Source organism: Podarcis erhardii (assembly GCF_964252035.2).
Source record: "Podarcis erhardii genome assembly, chromosome: 16".
Classification (NCBI taxonomy): Eukaryota; Metazoa; Chordata; class Lepidosauria; order Squamata; family Lacertidae; genus Podarcis; species Podarcis erhardii.
Genome location: NC_138514.1, coordinates 10,785,196 through 10,806,279, shown reverse-complemented (window position 1 = coordinate 10,806,279; position 21,084 = coordinate 10,785,196). Strand labels below are relative to the sequence as shown.

The window sequence follows — 21,084 nt, the reverse complement described above, 5'->3', positions numbered from 1 at the left end:
CAGTCTGTTTCCCACATGCTTTCAACGCGGGATGACAATTGTGCTGAAGTTTTTTTTTTTTTTTTTTTAAAAAAAATCTGTTTTGTTTTAATCTCTATTGCCCTCTTGTGGTCATGAAGGGAAGGTTCATCTAATGGAAATGTTGTGCTAGATTTGATTATTTAGTCCAGGGGGTGTGCAGAAGGCAGCTTCTTTTATTTTTGGCTAGAATATTGAAGACCCACCCAATGATGCAAAGATGCAAGCTGGTAATTTATTATTATTATTATTATTATTATTATTATTATTATTATTATTATTATTATTATTATACCCTGCCCAACATAATATTAGTAATAATAAAAAGCAAGAAAACATTTGAAAAATCGCTAAACAGGACCGCCTTCAGATGTCTTCTAAAAGTCAGGTAGTTGTTTATTTCCTTGTCATCTGATGGGAGAGTGTTCCACAGGGTGGGCACCACCACCGAGAATGCCCTCAATGTCCTTTCACATAAAAACTCACTCCTGGTCCCCCGCTCCAATAAAAACCTCATCATCTGAGCAGTTTTACTTCGCTTTACTCAGAGTAGACCCATTGCAATGAATGTGCCTAACTTAGACTTTACGATTGGCTCCAATGATTCTACCGTTGGCAACAACTCTGCATATAATTAATGTATGATCTTAGATTTAAACCACCAGCAGCAAAGCTTTAAATGGTTTCACGTTATGCCTCGGCTTTAAATGACCAATAAAGGACAACCAGACAGGTCTTTCCTCTGTCTCCCTTTTCTAACTCATCTGACCACCTCAGTAAATTTAGGCATCATGGCTGTGTGCCATGTTATATGAAACCATTCTTTTCAGTTGGCGTTATTTCAGTACTCTGTTTGGCTCCTATTAATGGGGTTTTTTGGGTGTGTTTTTTTGTGTTTTTTGCTGTGGTTAGCAGATTTCCTACTAAATTACGATGCTCTGGATGTATATCATTTTGAAGATAATCTAAAAGAACATGTAATGGATTCAGTGGTATATTATATCCCATCGTATTTTGTATAATATTAATAAATTTCCCTCAGAAGCTCCTGGCTTTCTTATAGGTCAACCATATGTGCATATATAATCTGCTTTGATTGCCCCCACACTTCCGGCACATCTCACTAGCATTAGGATCCATTTTGTTAGCTGAAGTGGAGTCAAGTACCTGTGGTATAACATTTTATAAAATTGTATAAAGATGTACGGTACATATAAAATTGTAAGTTCTTTTTAACTTCTGTCAGGCCCTGGAGCTGGACTCCCCTTCTGTAGGGGGAATGAGCCTGGGGTTTCAGAGTAGGAGGGGAAATTGCCCTCGGGGTAAGTCTCAGAAACACCTAGCCTACAGGAAGACGTTCCACAAGAACAGCCTGTTTCCCTTTGGCCTGACAATGCGACTTTGTCCTCCGGTGTCAGGCTTTGGGGCTTGGCTTCCTCCCCTCTTGGCCGTAGATAAACAGTACCAAGAGAAAGCAGTCTCTTACCAGTAACAGAAATGTTTAAGGAACACAGCAAAAGAACAAGCGACCCTTCTGAGAGTGCAGGTGCTCTCAATGAAGGTTCCACCCACTTCCCTCTAGTCACTTCCTATTGGTGTTTCACAACTTTGACCTGTTGCAGGACCTTAGCCAGAGCTTAGCAGAGCATACGCAGAGTTCCAGAAAGCAATCAGTTGCAAGCAGGATGGACGAAGCAGGAACAAGATGCTGCTACTAGTAACTTGGTTACTTATAGGTGTATATTATTAACAGCAGACTCTACAAGTTACTATATACAAGAACAGATACAGATCTTAACTAGCTCTCTCTTAACAAACTCAAAACAACTCTCAGAACTCAGAACACCACACTGACCAACAAACTTAGGAGTCAATGGATCTTGGGCTGGCTCAGTCCTCTCCCTCTGTGCCTCCAGGGTGCCCTGTTTTGTTTGTTTTTTTATAATAATATTTATTAAAGTTTCAAAAAAAAGTTACAAGAATAAGAACAGAAAAAGGAAAAAGAAACAAAAAATACAAAATACAAAAAAGTAAAAACAATTAAAAACAAGTCAACCTTTCAATGCCTTAACTTTCATTTGCTTGTTTCCCTGACCTCCTCACACCTCCCTTTTTTGTATTCTAGTTCAATTAGTTATTTCAGCAAATCCTTTCCATTTTTACTTTTATCTTACTAATTTATCTTAATATGTTATAACTTTACATTCTCATCTGTTAATAATCCATCTTTAAATACTCCTTTATGACATTACTACTAAAACCACATATCTTCATTCCAACATCCTTCTAATATTCCTTAATTTTACAATATTTCTGTAAATAGTCTTTAAATTTCTTCCAATCTTCTTCTACCGACTCTTCTCCCTGGTCTCGGATTCTGCCAGTCATTTCTACCAGCTCCATGAACTCCATCACCTTCATCTGCCATTCTTCCCGGGTGGGTAAATCTTGTGTCTTCCAATACTTTGCGATGAGTATTCTTGCTGCTGTTGTGGCATACATGAAAAAAGTTCTATCCTTCTTTAACACCAGTTGGCCGACCATGCCCAGGAGAAAGGCCTCTGGTTTCTTCAGGAAGGTATATTTAAATACCTTTTTCATTTCATTATAGATCATCTCCCAGAAAGCCTTGATCCTTGGGCACGTCCACCAAAGGTGAAAGAATGTACCTTCAGTTTCTTTACATTTCCAACATTTATTATCGGGCAAATGATATATTTTTGCGAGCTTGACTGGTGTCATGTACCACCTGTATATCATTTTCATAATATTCTCTCTTAAGGCATTACATGCCGTAAACTTCATACCAGTGGTCCATAACTGTTCCCAGTCAGCCAGCATAATGTTGTGTCCCACATCTTGTGCCCATTTTATCATAGCAGATTTCACCATTTCATCCTGAGTATTCCATTTCAACAGCAAGTTATACATTCTTGACAGAGTCTTAGTTTTGGGATCTAACAGTTCAGTTTCCAATTTTGATTCTTCCACCTGGAAGCCAATTTTCTTGTCCAATTTGTATGCCTCCATTATTTGATAATAGTGAAGCCAGTCTCGCACTTTGTCTTTTAGTTTTTCAAAGCTCTGCAATTTCAATTTATCTCCTCCTTGTTCCAAAATTTCCCAACAGGGTGCCCTGTTTTGAGCCCGCTTGCCTGGATATTCAGAGACTGGAAGGGGAAGCTCCTCACCGGGTGGAGTGATGCTTGCATCACCCCTGGAAATCGGGGTCATTGGGAGGGTGTCTTAGCTTGCAGAGAGCTGGGTGGAGGGACACTTCTGCCCAAACCAGTGCCTTCCCCGTCTTGGCCCAGTCCAGTGCAAGGGTATGTGCTGGATTGCTCTGCATCTACCCAGCTTATGGACTTATTTACAAAGCAGCACAAACTGTAGGTACTTGTGACCAGTTACTGCTGAGCTAGCGTGGAAGGAAACTTATATGACACGTGCAGGAGCCCTCTAGGGAAAAGGTTCCTTTTCCAGATGAAGACGGCACAGCCCTTATCTCAGAGCCTCAAAACTATTTATTTGGAATCTGAGCTCTTGGACAGCAAGGATGGGAGAGGACTCTGGGCGTAGCTGTTTCCTGCCACCCCACCCCCTTTTGTCTCGGGAGTCATGTTTAGTTTGCAGATCTCGGATGGAGCAAACAGCCAGCAGTCAAACAGAAAAAGCCCCCCCCCCCTTGCAGCCATCTAGCTCCCTCCCCTTGCTCTCATTTGAGGCTCATGACCACACGAGCGACTGCTGCCAGGCTGGCCTCCTAGTGAGCCAAATGTTGGAGGTGGGTTGTGATGAGAGGAGGGTTGTGATGAGATCATTTGTGTTTTTCCTTCCAAAAGACCTAAGCAGCTGCAGGGAGGGGGCGATTTGGATCAGGGCCATGGGGCTGGCACTTTTCTCCATGAGCTTTCCTGATTTAAATGCCTCTGCACTTGCTATTTGCTCAACAGAGGGAAATGTACAGACAGACACCGTAAGTCAGTGGAGGAAAGCCTAGTTATGCCCTTGAGGCTGTTTTGCCAAAGCCACAGATACCTGATGCCCTATATGGCAACAGGTGTAGGGCAGGTAGGAATGTGGCAGGCCCAAGAGGGCGTTTGCCAAGTGCCACAGTTCAGCTGATCAAGGCTACCTGCAAGCGCCAGCAATCAGCTGATCATTGAGACTTCTGTGCACAGCATGATGTCACCTGGCCTCATTGTGATACCAGCTATTGACATGGGGCTGGTCCCACCCACCCATTGAATTTGGCCCACAGGGAGTAAAGGAGATAAGGATCCGAGCCCACTGGCCAGATTTAGTTCCCCACCCCTAGTGCAGGGGTACTTGTATGCTTTTCCCTCACAGTGCAAATACAGTGGTACCTCGGGTTACATACACTGCAGGTTGCAGACTCCGCTAACCCAGAAATAGTACCTCGGGTTAAGAACTTTGCTTCAGGATGAGAACAGAAATCATGCTCTGTTGGCAGCGGGAGGCCCCATTAGCTAAAGTGGTGCTTCAGGTTAAGAACAGTTTCAGGTTAAGAACGGACCTCCAGAAAACGAATTAAGTTCTTAACCCGAGGTACCAATGTATCAGCTTTGAGCATTGCAGTATGAATTGAGAGGGGGGAGTGTGTGCAAAGGGGAGTCTGAACACCTCCCTTCCAAGTGCCATGGTCTCAAACTGACACACACACACACACACACACACACACACACACACACACACACCCTCCTTGTGGCTGATTTTACCTTTATTAAAAGCAGCAGCAACAACAACATTTTGGTGATCTTGTTTTGGCTCTCCTTTTGCCACGATTAATTTCGTCCCCAGTGTGCAGTTTCAGTTGCATCGGCTAAAAGAGGATTTTGCAGAGTTGGGAAAGGTTCAGAATGGCTGTTAATCATGTTGGCCAGACAGAACTTCTAGGTTCAGTATTTATTTATTTCAGAACTAGGATGCTGGACTAGGTGGGCCGTTGGCCTGACCCAGCAGACTCATCCTTTCGGCTTGAGTTAGAAGTATACTAAGCAATGCCCAATCTTTCTGCATAAAATGTGAGTCCTTGTAGATCTGTGTAAGGTAAAGATAAAAAGGTAAAGGACCCCTGGATGGTTAAGTCCAGTCCAAGGCGACTGTGGGGTGGCAGTGCTCATCTCGCTTTCAGGCCGAGGGAGCCGGCGTTTGTCCACAGACAGCTTTCTAGGTCATGTGGCCAGCAGGACTAAACTGGTTCTGGTACAATGGGACATTGTGACGGAAACCCAGAGCGCACAGAAATGTTGTTTACTTTCCCACCACAGTGGTACTATTTATCTACTTGAACTGGCGTGCTTTCGAACTGCTAGGTTGGCAGGAGCTGGGACAGAGCAACAGGAGGGATTCAAACCGCCGGCCTTCTGATCGGCAAGCCCAAGAGGCTCAGTGATTTAGAGCACAGTGCCACCCGCGTCCCCTATAGATATGTGTACTCAAATGCATACCTCATATGGATGGAGACCCTCAATTCCCAGATACAGGCAGCTCCCCACTTACATGGGGGTTACGCTCCGGGCCCCTGTGTGCATAAGTGAAACTACATAAAGTGGGGAGCACTCTCTAAACACCCTTTAAAATGCCCTCTCTGCTGCTCTCTCTTTATTCCATACCAAAAATACTGTGTCCAAAAATATCCACAACTAGAATTGGAGCCAGTAGGAGGCTGGAGGATGCATGGAAAAATGGTTGAAGCAGCACATCAGCTGCGGGGAGGGGAAGCAGAACAGCTTAAACCACTGCACCTCTGGTCTCTTTGGGGCTTCTTCCACCCTCACTGACGTCCTCTTCGAGTTCTAGGGAGGGTCTTCTCATGAGCCATGAGGACTCTCCAGCTTCCTCATGCCATTTCTGGGTTTGAATTGAGTTATTTCATTATTTCCCGGCACCGCACATATATGCGGTCATGTGTGAGTAGGACGCTCTTAAGTGGTGTAGGGGGGAAATGTCTGTACTTTCAAGTACCCTATCATGCATGTCTAGCAATGCTGGTTACACTCACTCTAATGCTCTCTGCTCAGTCCACCAGAGGGTACTCTTGCTTCATCTCAAGATCCAGTTGCATCTCTTGGCTCATTTCAAATGAAGCTGCCTTTCCTCCTTTGCTTATGCTTGGCGGTGTATTGCGCATGCAAGGCATGCAAGAGGATGTATTGTTTGCTGCTGTAAATATAAAAGGCTTGATGACTCGTGACACAGAGAGAAGATTTGCTCTCTTGTGAAATGCGGCGGAACTTCAATAGTGTCATAGGCCAAGATACATGTAGACTAGGGGTCAGCAAACTTTTTCAGCAGGGGGCCAGTCCACTGTCCCTCAGACCTTGTGGGGGGCCAGTCTATATTTTGAAAAAAATAAATAAAAATGAACGAATTCCTATGCCCCACAAATACCCCAGAGATGCATTTTAGATAAAAGGACACATTCTACTCATGTAAAAACAGCCTGATTCCCAGACAATCCGCGGGCTGGATTTAGAAGGCGATTGGGTCGGATCTGGCCCCGGGGCCTTAATTTGCCTACCCATGATGTAGAACAACTACATTCGACATGGGTGGTGCTGTGGTCTAACCACTGAGCCTCTTGGGCTTGCCAATCGGAAGGTCGGCAGTTCGAATCCCTGCAACAGGGTGAGCTCCCGTCGCAATGTCCCAGCTCCTGCCAACCTAGCAGTTCGAAAGCACACCAGTGCGAGTTGATAAGTAGGTAACGCTGCGGAGCGAAGGTGAACGGCATTTCCGTGCACTCTGGTTTTTGTCACAGTGTCCCGTTGCACCAGAAGCAGTTTAGTCATGTTGGTCACATGACCTGGAAAGCTGTCTGTGGACAAACACCGGCTCCCTCGGCCTGAAAGTGAGATGAGCGCTGCTACCCCATAGTCACCTTTGTCTGGACTTAACCATTCAGGGGTCCTTTACCTATTACCTATTACCTTTTACCTAGACTGACTACATCAGAGATAGGAAAATGAGAATTCACACCCTTGCTTCACCTAGCTCAGTATTGTCAACACTGACTTGGCAGCCTGACTCCAGTCTTTCCCAGCCATCAGTTTAGATGTCTTTCAAAGGGAATGAGACAAATTTACGTGGGAGGAGAGGTCTTTCAGAGGCTGTTCATCCCGATGGCTACATAGAAACTTCAGGCTCAGAAGTGGTATCTATTTGTTTCATGCAGTTTGTGTACAACTTGACTCTAAAAATAAAACCTCAAAGTAATTTACAAAAAGATCTGGATGCCGCTTGCTATTGGACAAGAACAGTGGGGGCTGTTGATTTCATGCCTTCCTTGGGGCTTCTTAGAAGACCCTATTAGCGAGATGGAAGATGCTGGATGAATCAATGAACTGTAGAGTTGGAAGGGACCCCTGTGGTCATCTAGTCCAACCCCCTGCAATGCAGGAATCTCAACCAAAGCATCCATGACAGATAGCCACCCAACCTCTGCTTAAAAAGCCTTCAATGAAAGAGAGTCCACCACCTTCCGAGGCAATCTTTCCCACTGTCAAACAGCTCTTACCCTCAGAAAGTTCTTCCCAATGTTTAGTTAGAATCTCATTTCTTGAAACCTGAAGCCACTCGTTCAAATCCTACTGTCCAGAGCAGGAGACAATGAGCTTGCTCCATCTTCCATGAGAGAGCCCTTGAGATATTTGAAGATAGCTATCATATCTCCTCCCAGACTCCTCTTTTCCAGACTAAACATACGCAGCTCCTTCAACCATTCCTCATAAGGCTTTGCTTCCAGACCCTTGATAACCTTTGTCCTCCTCCTCTTCCTCCTCTGCATGCATTCCAGCTTCTCTTAAATAGTGGTGCCCAGAACTGGACACAGTACTGCTGGTGTGGTCTAGCCAGTGCAGAATAGAGTGTCACTATTATTGCTTTGGAGGGACGCAGGTGGCGCTGTGGTCTAAACCACAGAGCCTAGGGCTTGCCGATCAGAAGGTTGGCGGTTTGAATCCCATGACGGGGTGAGCTCCCATTGCTTGGTCCCTGCTCCTGCCCACCTAGCAGTTCGAAAGCACATCAAAGTTCAAGTAGATAAATAGGTACCACTCTGGTGGGAAGGTAAACAGTGTTTCTGTGCGCTGCTCTGGTTCGCCAGAAGCGGCTTAGTCATGCTGGCCACATGACCCGAAAGCTGTACGCCGGCTCCCTCGGCCAATAAAGCGAGATGAGCGCCACAACCCCAGTCGGTCACAACTGGACCTAATGGTCAGGGGTCCCCTTTACCCTTTATTATTGCTTCCCTTGATGCAATAGACCTCTGATGCATTAGGTATTTTATTATGTTGATCTTGTGCAGTGACCAACACTGTAAGGATAAAACCTATCTTTGATTGTGTACACTTGAAGGAGTCGTTCAAAAGCACACCAGAGTGGATGCGAAGCTGCGATCTTGAAAGTAGAACCTAGTTGCTTTGCTTGGTCTTTCAGCATTATCACTTTTCTCATTAGTAGCACAGTGAACCAACCCCAATGGGAAAAACTGCTCCACATCTGAACACATTAGCAGTCCACAGTTGATTTGCAGCTGTTGAACTTCTGGAGTCCTTTGTCCTCCCCCTGCCTTTGCAAGAGATGACCAGAAAGTCTTGCATGATCAAGCAGAGATGCTCTGCAATTCCCCGGCTAATAACACAGGCTGAGTTGCCTTGTTGCTCATGCTGTGCATTGTTCGGTGAATTAAATATTCATAAAAGGGGGCCACACACCAATGAACATCTGATTTAAGAAGTTATTATTGTTTTTGAACCATCCATTAAGTCTGCGAGAACATGTCATGCTTATATATATATTAGCCACTCTCCACCCGAATGTTATGATTATCTGCCATCTTCTGTTGCATTTTGAATATTGACAGTGCAATCCGACAGTTGTGTGGACAGCGGAATTTGCAGGCAGCTCTTTCTCCAATCCAGTGTCCTGCCTGGCTCTTCCTGATGAGGCAAAAGTGAGAGCGGATGAGAGTTCTTGCCTTCTGCTGCCCAATTTCAGCTGTTTGGGGTTTTTTTTTCTTTACACTGTGTTCAATCCAACTAAGTTTTAATCAGAGTAAACTTACTGAAATTAATGAATTCTAAAGGAGTTGTTGGGATGCGGGTGGCGCTGTGGGTTAAACCACAGAGCCTAGGGCTTGTTGATCAGAAGGTCAGTGGTTCAAATCCCCACGACGGGGTGAGCTCCCGTTGCTTGGTCCCTGCTCCTGCCAACCTAGCAGTTCAAAAGTACGTCAAAGTGCAAGTAGATAAATAGGTAGCGCTCTGGCAGGAAGGTAAACGGCATTTCCGTGCACTGCTCTGGTTCGCCAGAAGTGGCTTAGTCATGCTGTACGCCGGCTCCCTCGGCCGATAAAGCAAGATGAGCGCCGCAACCCCAGAGTTGGTCACGACTGGACCTGATGGTCAGGGGGCCCTTTACATTTACCTTTAAGAGAGTCATACATTAATGACAGTGGATGGATACAACCCATTATTTTATATTCTTCCCCCAGTATAATTTTTATGAATTTCCAATTTTTTCCAAATTGACTCCAAATTAAATAGTTGCACCACTTCATGTATTGACTTCCAACTCCCGTCTCTACAGTGTTGCCATTCAAAGCCCTTTCTACTGTATTATACCAATATGACCCATCGTTTTCCTCCTGCTGGAAACAATAGAGGACAAGAAAGGGGACTGACTTAAATTTATCCTGGGTTTGGGGGCAGATTCAAGCCTTTCCTGGCCCTCCACTGACCTTGCTGGCTTTTGGTGCTAGAAACCCCAAAGGTCCATTGGGCTGCCGAAGCGACCGCAGTGACGGGGAGGATTCCGCATTGAATTTCCCTCTCAAGGTCCAAGTTTTCTCACTGAACTAGAAGATCCAGTGTACGGCACCCTATCAAGGTTCGCAGAATTCCAGCCATATATGTCTCTAAAATTAGGTATTTGGGGGTCATATAGCCCACCCAAGCTGGCTCATAATATCATAAGAATGCAAACCAAAAAATCACAACTCAGGAAGGCAGCAACATGACCAATTATTACTAAAGTGCCCATTTAAAGCAAATGACAGATTAATGCAACAGCCAACTGAGCTACCCTTCATAGCCCAGTTATCTAGAGAGGAGGAAAAATGCTATTTAAGTATAGATTGAGAGAGGTGGGTACTTAAAACATGTTTTAAAACCTGCAGCATAGAGGTCATGCACTATGGGCATTAGTTCTACAGTCAAGGGGCCAACACAGAAAAGACCTTATCTCTTATGGCCACCAACCAAATTAATTTTACACATGAACATTTGGTTGCTTTGCTCATATGTTCTATCGAGCAGCTAGGCTGGCTTTTGCATCTGCCATATAGCTACCACCAGCCATGGAATTCATCGTCCCCAAAATAAGTCTCCTTCCTCCATTCTAATGACTCCTCAGTAGGAACTAGGTGAATGTTGATATCTCCACAGGGCAAACATTGGCGAAGAGCACAAATCACTGAAAGCTGATGAACAGATTGTACTGATTCTTCTTCAGTTAGTGCTCCCCCCACCCTCTTGCAAATTAGATTATGCCCAAAATAACTTGCATATGTGGGAGGCAAACTTCCCAAATGACAGGAGTGGTCTAGTTTTTAAACATGTGAGGTATCGGCAGAAAAGTGCAATGGCTGGCCCCACAATATGAGAATTCACATACTTCTGCAAAAAAACTAAGTCACAACAACTATTGATGCTGTGTGAATTTGCAAGAACAGGAGTTGATTTAACACCTGTGTGCACAATACACGAAGGGACGCAGGTGGCGCTGTGGGTTAAAGCCTCAGCGCCTAGGACTTGCCGATCGAAAGGTCGGTGGTTCGAATCCCTGCGGCGGGGTGCGCTCCCGCTGCTCGGTCCCAGCGCCTGCCAACCTAGCAGTTCGAAAGCACCTCCGGGTGCAAGTAGATAAATAGGGACCGCTTACCAGCGGGAAGGTAAACGGCGTTTCCGTGTGCAGCTCTGGCTTACCAGAGCAGCGATGTCACGCTGGCCACGTGACCCGGAAGTGTCTCCGGACAGCGCTGGCCCCTGGCCTCTTAAGTGAGATGGGCGCACAACCCCAGAGTCTGTCAAGACTGGCCCGTACGGGCAGGGGTACCTTTACCTTTACCTTTACCTGCACAATACACACATACGCTTGATCATCCTGTGTACAAGAGGGTGGCCATTTTGGGTGTTGTGATCTCACTCGATTTCGTGCCATGATTCCCCCCTGAAATGGAGCCCTTTTGGGGGGGCGTGATCTCAAACGGTGCCCCAAAATGCGCTTTTTGGGGGCCCTTGCCTGAAAAAGTGCTTTTTTCAGGAAGAAATTGCAACACAAAACCACATGGGACCGCAGCACCCAAAATGGCCGCTGTCCCCTCACAAGAAAAAATGGGAAGATGGCATCCTGGAAATGCTTTCGATGTGTTGGAGGGTATGCAATTTCCATTGCCTGCACCTTGACCATTTCTAACTTGAGATGCCAGAGGTTGAACCCCAGACCTGCTGCATAAAATGCATGTCGTCTGCCATGGAGTTACGGTCCCACCCAGAGCATGGCCCCAGATTTTTCCATCCTGGTGAGAACTAGGCCCCAAACACCAGCTTCTTCCTTTGTCTTGAGGCTGACAGAATATAAATGAGTGTGTACTTCTGCCCCGCAAAACACACCCCTACAGAAGCCACCCAAAGGAATGGGCTGGATGGTATCTGTAATTAAAAAGGAGAAACCTCATATGTAGGTACTGCAGAGGCTTTGTAGCAGACGATGACCCACAGATGAGGGTCCCGCTTGATGGAACATCTGGTTATCTCTGCGCCTGCAGAGGCCTGGGAGAGACCCATGTTCCACACTGCTCTAGGTGCCGTGCAATAGGTGATCAAAGATTGCAATTATTGACAGGTCGCCCTGAAGGTCAGCGCCTGCTATTTATCATTGGCATTTCCGCCTCCTACACCAGGGGGATGCGGAAGGCAGAAATTAATCAGGACGGAATGCATGCAGATGAAGGCCCTTTATGCAAAGGCAAACTTCGGTATCTGCCGTCATGCAGATGGCCACCTGACAACTAAGCGGTGGTGACACCCATTTATCCTCAGTGGTTGACTGCTGGAGACACAGGGGAAGAGGCGGAGGAGGGCAGTTGCCTGGGGCTTCATCTGGCCAGCCTGAAAGAGGACTGACGCTCTCGGCAGCGCATGTGAGGTAGCCATTTCAAACAGGGCTTTTGTAGGTGTCTAAAGCAGTGGGGCAGCTGGGAGATTTTAGACCAGGCTTCCTCAGCCTCTGCCCTCCAGATGTTTTGAGACTACAGTTCCCATCATCCCTGACCACTGGTCCTGCTAGCTAAGGATCATGGGAGTTGTAGGCCAAAAACATGTGGAGGGCCGAGGCTGAGGAAGCCTGTTTTAGACTCTAGACATTCAGTTCATGGATCTCCATTTTACATGGTAATGTGCATTAATGTATTTGTTTCAAAATGTGGTAAGCCAGCCCTGCAGCATGATTGAGCTCTGTGCATTTGGCTGAGTGGGGCCCTGGGCGTCTGCCCTAAAGTTCTGCTCTGGTACCACTGCAGGTCTAAAGAAGCATGGAGTGGGCTCAGGGGCATGGAGTGAAACATGCCACAAAATCATGTGGTATATAGATAAGGATAAGCATCTGGGTGTTCGGCTTTGCTGGCATCCATTGCCAGGTCAATTCCTAATAACTGGAAGGAATAGTTATTTTTTCATATGACAACCTCTCATCTTCCTGGCTCTCAGTTCTTTGTGGACTTCAGCTCCCATCAGCCCCATCTGGCATGGCCAATGGTCAGGAACGATGGGGGTTGTAGATCTGGTAGAGCTACACAGCAGACCGTAGCATGAGATTGGCTCTGTGGTGTCACATGGTGGTAGTGGTGATTATTGATTGGTCACATTTTTGCACTAAGGTGTCTCAAAGTGACTTACACAATAAAAACAGAAATAAGTCATGAAAACCATATGCAAAAACAGCAATAAACTCAATATCTTTCAAGGAACATACTCACCCACCCCACTTAAAGGTCACTGGCAAAGCTAACTACCCTCTCAATTAAAAACCATAGGCCTGGATAAAAAAATGATCCTCAGACCTGGGGGGCTCAGGGCTGTGGGGTTGGTATCCTAGCCTGCCCTCCTCTGACCAGCAGTCCTGGTGTTGCAATGAGCAGGACTCCAGGGCCCAACAGCCATGACTCCTGGCCTGGGTCCTGGGATATATTCCAGGGATATGGGCAACTTCCTGCTTTGGCAAGCTGTTCACATCTCTTCCAGGGACAGCCCTACCAATAGGCACAGCAAGGCAGCTGCTTCAGGTGTCAGGTGAATCTCCTGGCCATTTCCCACAGTGGAGGACAGAGGTGTGCTATGGAGCCTGCCCAGCCGTACCCCTTAAGCTAGACTGCGGTCTTGAAGTGCAACAGAGGGCACAGTTTTGTTGCCAGGGCCAAAGTACCATCTTATCAGTTTCTGCACATGGGATGGAGTAAGGCACCATCTCGTCTTTTGCCTCAGGTGGAAAAAAGTCTTGATCTGGCCCTAATTTCCACTATCTGCAGCCCTGCTTCTTTGCAATGTCTGAGGCTGTCCTCTGGTTGCAGAGAGCCCCTTTGGCCTGACTCTGCTCTCTCCTACTAGGGCTGTGTGTTCCAAAAATATGGTGGTCAGTGAGGTTATCCTACCCTCCTTTGTAAGATGCATCTCAGTACTTGCATAACCCATTGGGGTATTTAAAAAAACCCCATCCCTGATGGCAGCATAAGGAGAATACTGCTCTCTAGATTGTGAAGATCCACACAATTGTCCCTGAACAGAACAGAGCCAACAGCTACTGGTGCACCATCAGGGTCGAATGCCTCTGGGAGATAAGCGCTGAAATTCGCCCAATCAAGGTAGAGCCATGTGGAGTCCCATGGCAGGTCCCATCTATCCTTCCTATCATGCCGCTGCTCATCCTCTTGTGATAAAGCAATGCGAAGAGTGTTGTCAAGGCAGACAAGCCACAAGGAGTGCATCCGTTTATCTGCTCTAGTGCAGACCTGAGACTCCAAGCCCATCTATAATGGGATGGCTCAGAGGCAATGGATGGGCCTCATGCAGTCTACGTTCTGCTCTTTTCCCATTTTCCATTGAGATATGGATGCTGGCTGAGTCTTGGGTAGGGATGGGAAAGAAACCCAATTCAGTTCGCATATAAAGGCTGAACCTACCTCATTCACACTCTCGGAAACAATAGATGGACTGAATCACAGCCATCCCTCGAAATTCATGCGTCAGTGAATTTTGCAGTGCAACTTCTCTTCTTTTTTAATGAAATAATTTTTATTGGTTTTACAAATAAACACAAACTAGTAAAGACATATCTTTATAAACAGATTCTCTGAATCTCAAGATTTCCATCCCCTCCATGGGATCTCAGTTTAAACACCTACAACTGCATATTCATCCATACCCCAGTTTTTATATCAAACCATATTGTTCACAGTGATTTTTACACTACAAGTGAATCAAAATCCTGCTCTTGTTTCCATCTGCTTACAGTGGTCTCCTAAGTAACTTACAATTCTTTCCCATTCTTTTATAAAGTTTTTATCCTCTTGGTTTCTGAGTTTTTCAGTCAGCTTTGCCATCTCGGCATAGTCCATCAGCTTGGTTTGCCATTCTTCTCCGTTAGGGACTTTGTCTTCTTTCCAACTCTGGGCTAATAACATACAGGCGGCTGTTGTTCCATAAACAAATAGTCTTTTCTGCTTCTTTAGCATGTCGGTACAGTACCTGTGATTCCTAATTCTCAAACCAAGTAGTGTGTGCAAAAATGCGTTTACCGGGTGAAGCGTGCAGAGAGTTGCATACATTAGTGAAAAAATGAGACAGAAATGCATTTTCTTAGAGGACAGCACTTTGTAAAAATGAATATATTAGGCAAAATCACATGCTGAAGTGCGGGTCTTTAGGAGCAATTTGCGCGCTAAAATGCTGATGAATTCTCATGAGGGCTGTGTATAAAAATAAATAAATAAATAAATGACAAAATGATGTGGAACTTAAGACTCGGAAGCTGGGATGAAATGAAATTGACTGATTCCTAAGCCTTGGGACTCCTCCCATCTTTTAAAGTGCCATAAGACCCTTTTGCTGTTTTGGCTCCATCTTTACTCGCCCTTCTGGAATTTGCCCATCTGGAAAGCATCTAGCGTAAGTAGATGGGATGTGAGAGATCTGTTAACAGGATTCTCCCCCTTCTTCTTTATTTGAGATAAAAGCATCTGCTGAGGTCAAATCCAATCGGGGCTGCGGCGAAAGGGGACACGGTTATCCCTTTCGCCCCCATGTTGTGTTTCCAGTTGAGGCAAAACACAAGTGCTAATGAGGTTTACTGTTGGGGTCTGGCAAGAGGGCAGCGGAAGACCACATCCTGCCTTAGTTGTGTGCTGAGCACCATGCCAGCATTAGGCTCAGGGGTCAGCTGATGCATCTTGCCATTGCATAAGCATTGCTAGCACCCCTTCCCTGTTGCTCTTGAATTCCTGAAGGGCTGCAGTACAGTGAGAGAGCTCATGCTCCGAGTGCAAAAACTCCCAGGTTTGATTTTCTTAGCGAGGCTGGGAAAGACTCCTGCCTGAAACCATAGACAGCCGCTGACAGTCATTGCAGACAGTACTGGGCTCTGGGGACCAACGATCTCTCTTGGTATAAGGTAAAATGCTACGATCCAATTCTAGGGCCTCCAAGGTTGACCTTTTGCTTGTGCAAAATCCTGGATTATAGAGAGGGGTAATATCAAGGTCAAATTCACATTTGTTGCCTTGCCCACTTTCACTGCTGGCCCTGCTCAGCGTTAGCATACGGCCCCTGAAATGTTGCCCAGAAGGTAATGTGGGCCTTGGGCAGTAGGGTCAGGTGGGGCTGCAATGCTCTCTGGTCTTCTGAATGCACCATATTGCTGCTGCTTGCTGAGAAGGGAGAAGGGCAAGGCTGCCATTTTTAATTTCAAATTTTAAAATAGCTCTTTCGTTCATTCCACACTCTGTGTGTGAAGCTGATGCATTCCAAGCGGGGAAAGAGTTAAAGACAAGAACAACCCATTCATATAACTTGTCCCAGTGCTGTCCATGAAACTCCGAGCTCACTTTCCCCTCTGATCTGTGTTTCCTGCATGGTGCTGAGAGCTCATGTTCTGTAAACTCAGCCAACATAGAGGGCCCAGCTTCTGCGGGCTGCAAAATTATTTGAAAGTCATTCTTTTTTAAAATAATAATAATTTTCAATTACAACCCAACAATAGCCTCATTACAACAATGCAACATTATAATACAATTACTAATACCAATCATTCCGATATCATTTGAAGGTCCTTCTTGGCACCATGAGGGGCAGGCCAGGCCTTGGTGAGCGTGAAGGACTAATAAAGGCCATTTGTTTTGTTTTGTTTCATAAAATCAAAAAGCCACAGAAAGGTTAGCAGCTCACGCTTTCTGACCCCATCCATGGTGATGGCTCCCTTCTGCTTTTGCTTTGGAAAAGGAGCTGCCCTAAGTAGGAAGAAGGGAAGCTTGTAAAAAAACAACAACCCGGCCTTCATCCTGTTTCCTCTTGAATTCAGGCACAGGGCAGCTGCTTGCAAGATGGAAACCTTCATGTTTATAGTGGGGGTGGGTTGTTTGAAAAGAGGGCGATTGAAGCAGGGACCTAAGAAGCTGACATACACACTGGGTCAAACCATTTCCCCATTTCCTCCAATGTTCTCTACTCTGGCTGGCAGCAGCTCTCCAGGGTCTCCAGCAAAGCTCTTTCCCATTCTGGGCTACCAAATCTTTTAAACCAGAGATTACAGGACAGTTGTGCTTCCATCAGTGCATGGGTTGAATCTGGAAGCCGAACATCTGATGTGGCTTCCGATTAAGTTCAGGAAGCTCCTGGAGCCAATCGGAAGCAGTGCCTTGGTTTTCAAACCGTTTTGGGAGTCGAACGGACTCCTGGAAAGGATTAAGTTTGAGAACTAAGGTACCACTGTACACACCTAGTGAATGACAGGTGCTGAATGGACTTACGCATTAAAGCCTTTGGCAGAAACATTTTCCAAGTTCTTGTTCTTTGTCCAGCCAAAAGAGCCAGGACACAGACCGACAATTGCCAGAGGAGTTTAACAACCAATCCCTCTTCTGGGAAATGTCACTCTCTGAAGGGAATAGGGGTCTCCTAACGAATCTCAGCACCCGTAACAAACTGCAGTTCCAGGAGTCTTTGGGGGACGTCGTAACTGTTTAAAGTGCTATGATACTGCTTTAAATGCATTGTGCAGAAGGGGTCCCAGTTGCAAAAGAGCTGCTACCTAGGGTTGCATAATAGTATATAAATTGATAGCATGGAAGTCAGTGCATTATCAAGAATGGTACAACCAAGCTTTTTTGTGTCCAGGCTTGAAATCCCTATATTCTCTGTGGGCATTTAAATGGGAAAGAGCAGTGTGTGTGTGTGTGTGTGTGTGTGTGTGTGTGTGAACCCAAGAGTCTCTAAAATCAGCACAGAGCCTCTCTGCTAAATTGGTCTTCTCTCCAGAGGGCCCTGCTTGCCGTTGGCTCCGGCGCAATCTCCTTTTACACGGGCGCGCGACTGAAACGTGCAGTATATTTGCAAACATGTTTCAGTGACCTTTGAGAATACGTGACAGACCGGCGTTGCCGGCTGCCTGCGACCTCTGACCCCAAGTCATGGATTAAATTTGTGACATATCTGTTATTTCACTTGGGAAATATGTAAAGGTCAAACAACAAATGAAGAGATTTTTCTCCCTCCCACCCACCTTCACAGCTCATTAGGGTGATGCCTGTCTAGCACCTAAGATGAATCAGGTAAGTTTTCACACGGAGGGAACATAACAAGGCTCCAATGGGAACTTTATGGGGTGGCAGCGGAGGGGGGGCTTACCCCTTTGCCAACAGGGACAAGCGTAGAGCCCTTGTTAAACCTGCCCCCCGTGCTGCGTGCTGTAGCTTCTGAATGACACACGCTGGGCTTCATGACAATTTCCCCTCCTGCTCTTCCGATTATATGACTTCTGAGAAGGGCTGTAATAAGACCTGGATGGAAATTGATTTCCTCTTCTCCGACTCTCTTGGCAGCGGAGCTGAGCTCATCATGATGCTCTCCTACAAATCTTGGCAATGGGGAAAAACCTTGTTACTTTGTAAAAGCGCGTGGGGAGCCAGGGGGCTGCGACGGTGGAATGTAATAGTGCAATCTTTAGGATGCTTAGACCCCAAATGGACCCCTACTGAATTCAATTGCGAGTGCTCTGTGGTTAGCAGCACAATCTCATGCGTGACTATTCAGAAATAAGTCCCAGGCTATGCACACACAGTGCATTTAAAACACACAGACCCCAAAACCAGAATCCTGGGAACTGTAGTTTGCCAACCACACAGCTACAATTCCCAGCACCCTTAACAAACTATCATTCCTGGGTTTTTTTGGTGGGGTGGGAGGGATGGGCTTTATATGTGGTGTGTGTATGCAGCCCACTGAATTAAAAAAGGTAAAGGTACCCCTGCCCGTCAGGGCCAGTCGTGTCCGACTCTAGGGTTGCGTGCTCATCTCGCTCTAGAGGCCGTGAGCCGGCGCCGTCCGAAGACACTTCCGGGTCACGTGGCCAGCGTGACGAAGCTGCTCTGGCGAGCCAGCACCAGCGCAGCACACGGAAATGCTGTTTACCTTCCCGCTATAAAGCGGTACCTATTTATCTACTTGCACTTAAGAGTGCTTTCGAACTGCTAGGTGGGCAGGAGCTGGGACCGAATGATGGGAGCTCACCCTGCCGCGGGGATTCGAACCGCCGACCATACGATCGGCATGTCCTAGGCACTGAGGTTTTACCCACAGCGCCACCCGCGTCCCTTCAATTGAATTTAATGGGCCTTATATCCACTGAATTTAATTGGCCTTATATCCAGGGATGTGGGTGGCGCTGTGGGTTAAACCACAGAGCCTTGGGCTTGCTGATCAGAAGGTCGGTGGTTTGAATCCCCATGACGGGGTGAGCTCCCGTTGCTCGGTCCCAGCTCCTGCCCACCTAGCAGTTTGAAAGTACGTCAAAGTGCAAGTAGATAAATAGGTACCGCTCCAGGGGGAAGGTAAACGGCATTTCCGTGCGCTGCTCTGGTTTGCCAGAAGCAGCTTCGTCATGCTGGCCACATGACCCGGAAGCTGTATGTCGGCTCCCTCAACCAATAAAGCGAGATGAGCACCGTAACCCCAGAGTCGGCCATGACTGGACCTAACGGTCAAGGGTCCCTTTACCTTTATATCCAGGTAAGAGTGTGTAGAATTTCAAGGACAGCGTTGTCTTTATGCAGGGATGGGAAAGACCTCTGGCCAAGACCTCAGAAACCCCTTGTCATTCCTCATGGTTTGTATTCATAAACACCACACACAAAAATTGCAAATATGCATTTAATGTAACATGGAAAATCACTTCCGATCTTTTTTTGTCCGTACACATTTTCTGCCCTGGAATCTCATTGTCTATTCTTTGCTCTTCTCTACTGCAAAAGCCAATTCTGTTTTCACTTTTGCTTGCCTGCTCCACACTGTTCATTAGTCTGTAGTCTTTTCTCCTGTCCCTTCTGATCCAGCTTCTCTCTGAAGACAATGGGCCCAGTCTTCCCAGTCTCTCTTCATACGGATGTTTTCCCCGCTAGCCTCAAACCCCTTTTGTTGCCTGTCTAAATCCTCTTGGTTGCTCTTGAGAGGAGGTTATTGCTAGAACGGAATGCCTTAGAACAGAGAAAGTTATCTTATTCAGTCAGAGCACTGGTCTATCTAGCTCAGTATTGTCCACACTGACTCCACCCCCATCATTCAGCTCAGACACTGAGGTCCAGCGCCGAGGGCCTTCTGCCGGTTCCCTCACTGCAAGAAGTGAAGCTACAGGGAACTAGGCAGAGGGCCTTCTCAATGGTGGCACCCTCCCTGTGGAACACCCTCCCATCAGATGTCAAGGAAATAAACAACTATCTGACTTTTAGAAGACACCTGAAGGAAGCCCTGTTTAGGGAAGTTTTTAATGTTTGATGTTTACCGCTTTATTGTTGTTGTTGTTGTTGTTGTTATATTATGATGATGATGATGACGACGACTGGCAGAGGCTCTCCGAGGTTTCAGGCAGGGGTCCCTCCCAAAGCTAACTGGAGATACCAGGGATTGAACCTGGGATCTTCTGCATGCAAAGCAGATGCTTTGCACTGAGCCATGTAGTCAGAGTCGTACTTCATCACAGTCCCTCCTGTACAGAACTTCAGCAAAAGAAGTGGGTCATTGAAGGAAAGGAATAGCTCTTGATCATTATTTTATTGCAGATGGAGAATGGTGGGAAGAAAATAACCAATCTCTGTGGTTACCAACTGCCCTCCTTGGGGAGCTAAGAGTTTGTTTTTTCTGTTTGTCGGTTGTCCTGATGTGGTGATAGATACAGTCAGTGGTAAGACACAAAATAATAAGTGGACTCTCTGCAAATATCTAGATAAACCCAGTGAGCTGCAGCTGTAGCTTTGATGGAACTGGGGAATGAAGGTCACACTTCAGGAGACAGGGGAGTCGGACGCAAGGTCAAGGCTGAAATGGGTTGTAGGCACACAAGAGTATCATGTGTATATAATCTGGAGTCTCTCTGTCTGTTTATTTCCTGAGGATCATGTTTATTGTCCCCTGCTGGCTGTCTTCTCTTCATCACGGCCCTGACAAAAAAAGCTCCACCGAGGAACAAAGTCACAAAGGGTTGAAACTAGTTACTGGGAATGACAAGTGAATTTGAATGTCAGTGTGACAGGCCAAAGTTCCAATGGACAGCTTTTTCTCACAGAGTGATGGGGGGGGAGCGTTACCAGTTCACGTTCTCTCTTAAAGAGCTAGAAATGCATGTCAATCTTTTGGTGACTAGTCTAGAGTCTGAACGCAGTAATTTAACTTTCCTCATCTCCCAAGCCACCTGGGCAAATCCTTCTGTACCTGGAGAATGGGA

General features: G+C 46.3%; 1 protein-coding gene across 5 annotated transcripts in view; it reads left to right on the top strand.

The window, feature by feature from the left end:
• Positions 1 to 21,084, top strand: part of ROBO3 (roundabout guidance receptor 3) — a 334,276-nt gene that overhangs the window by 20,628 nt on the left and 292,564 nt on the right. The window lies entirely within an intron of this gene.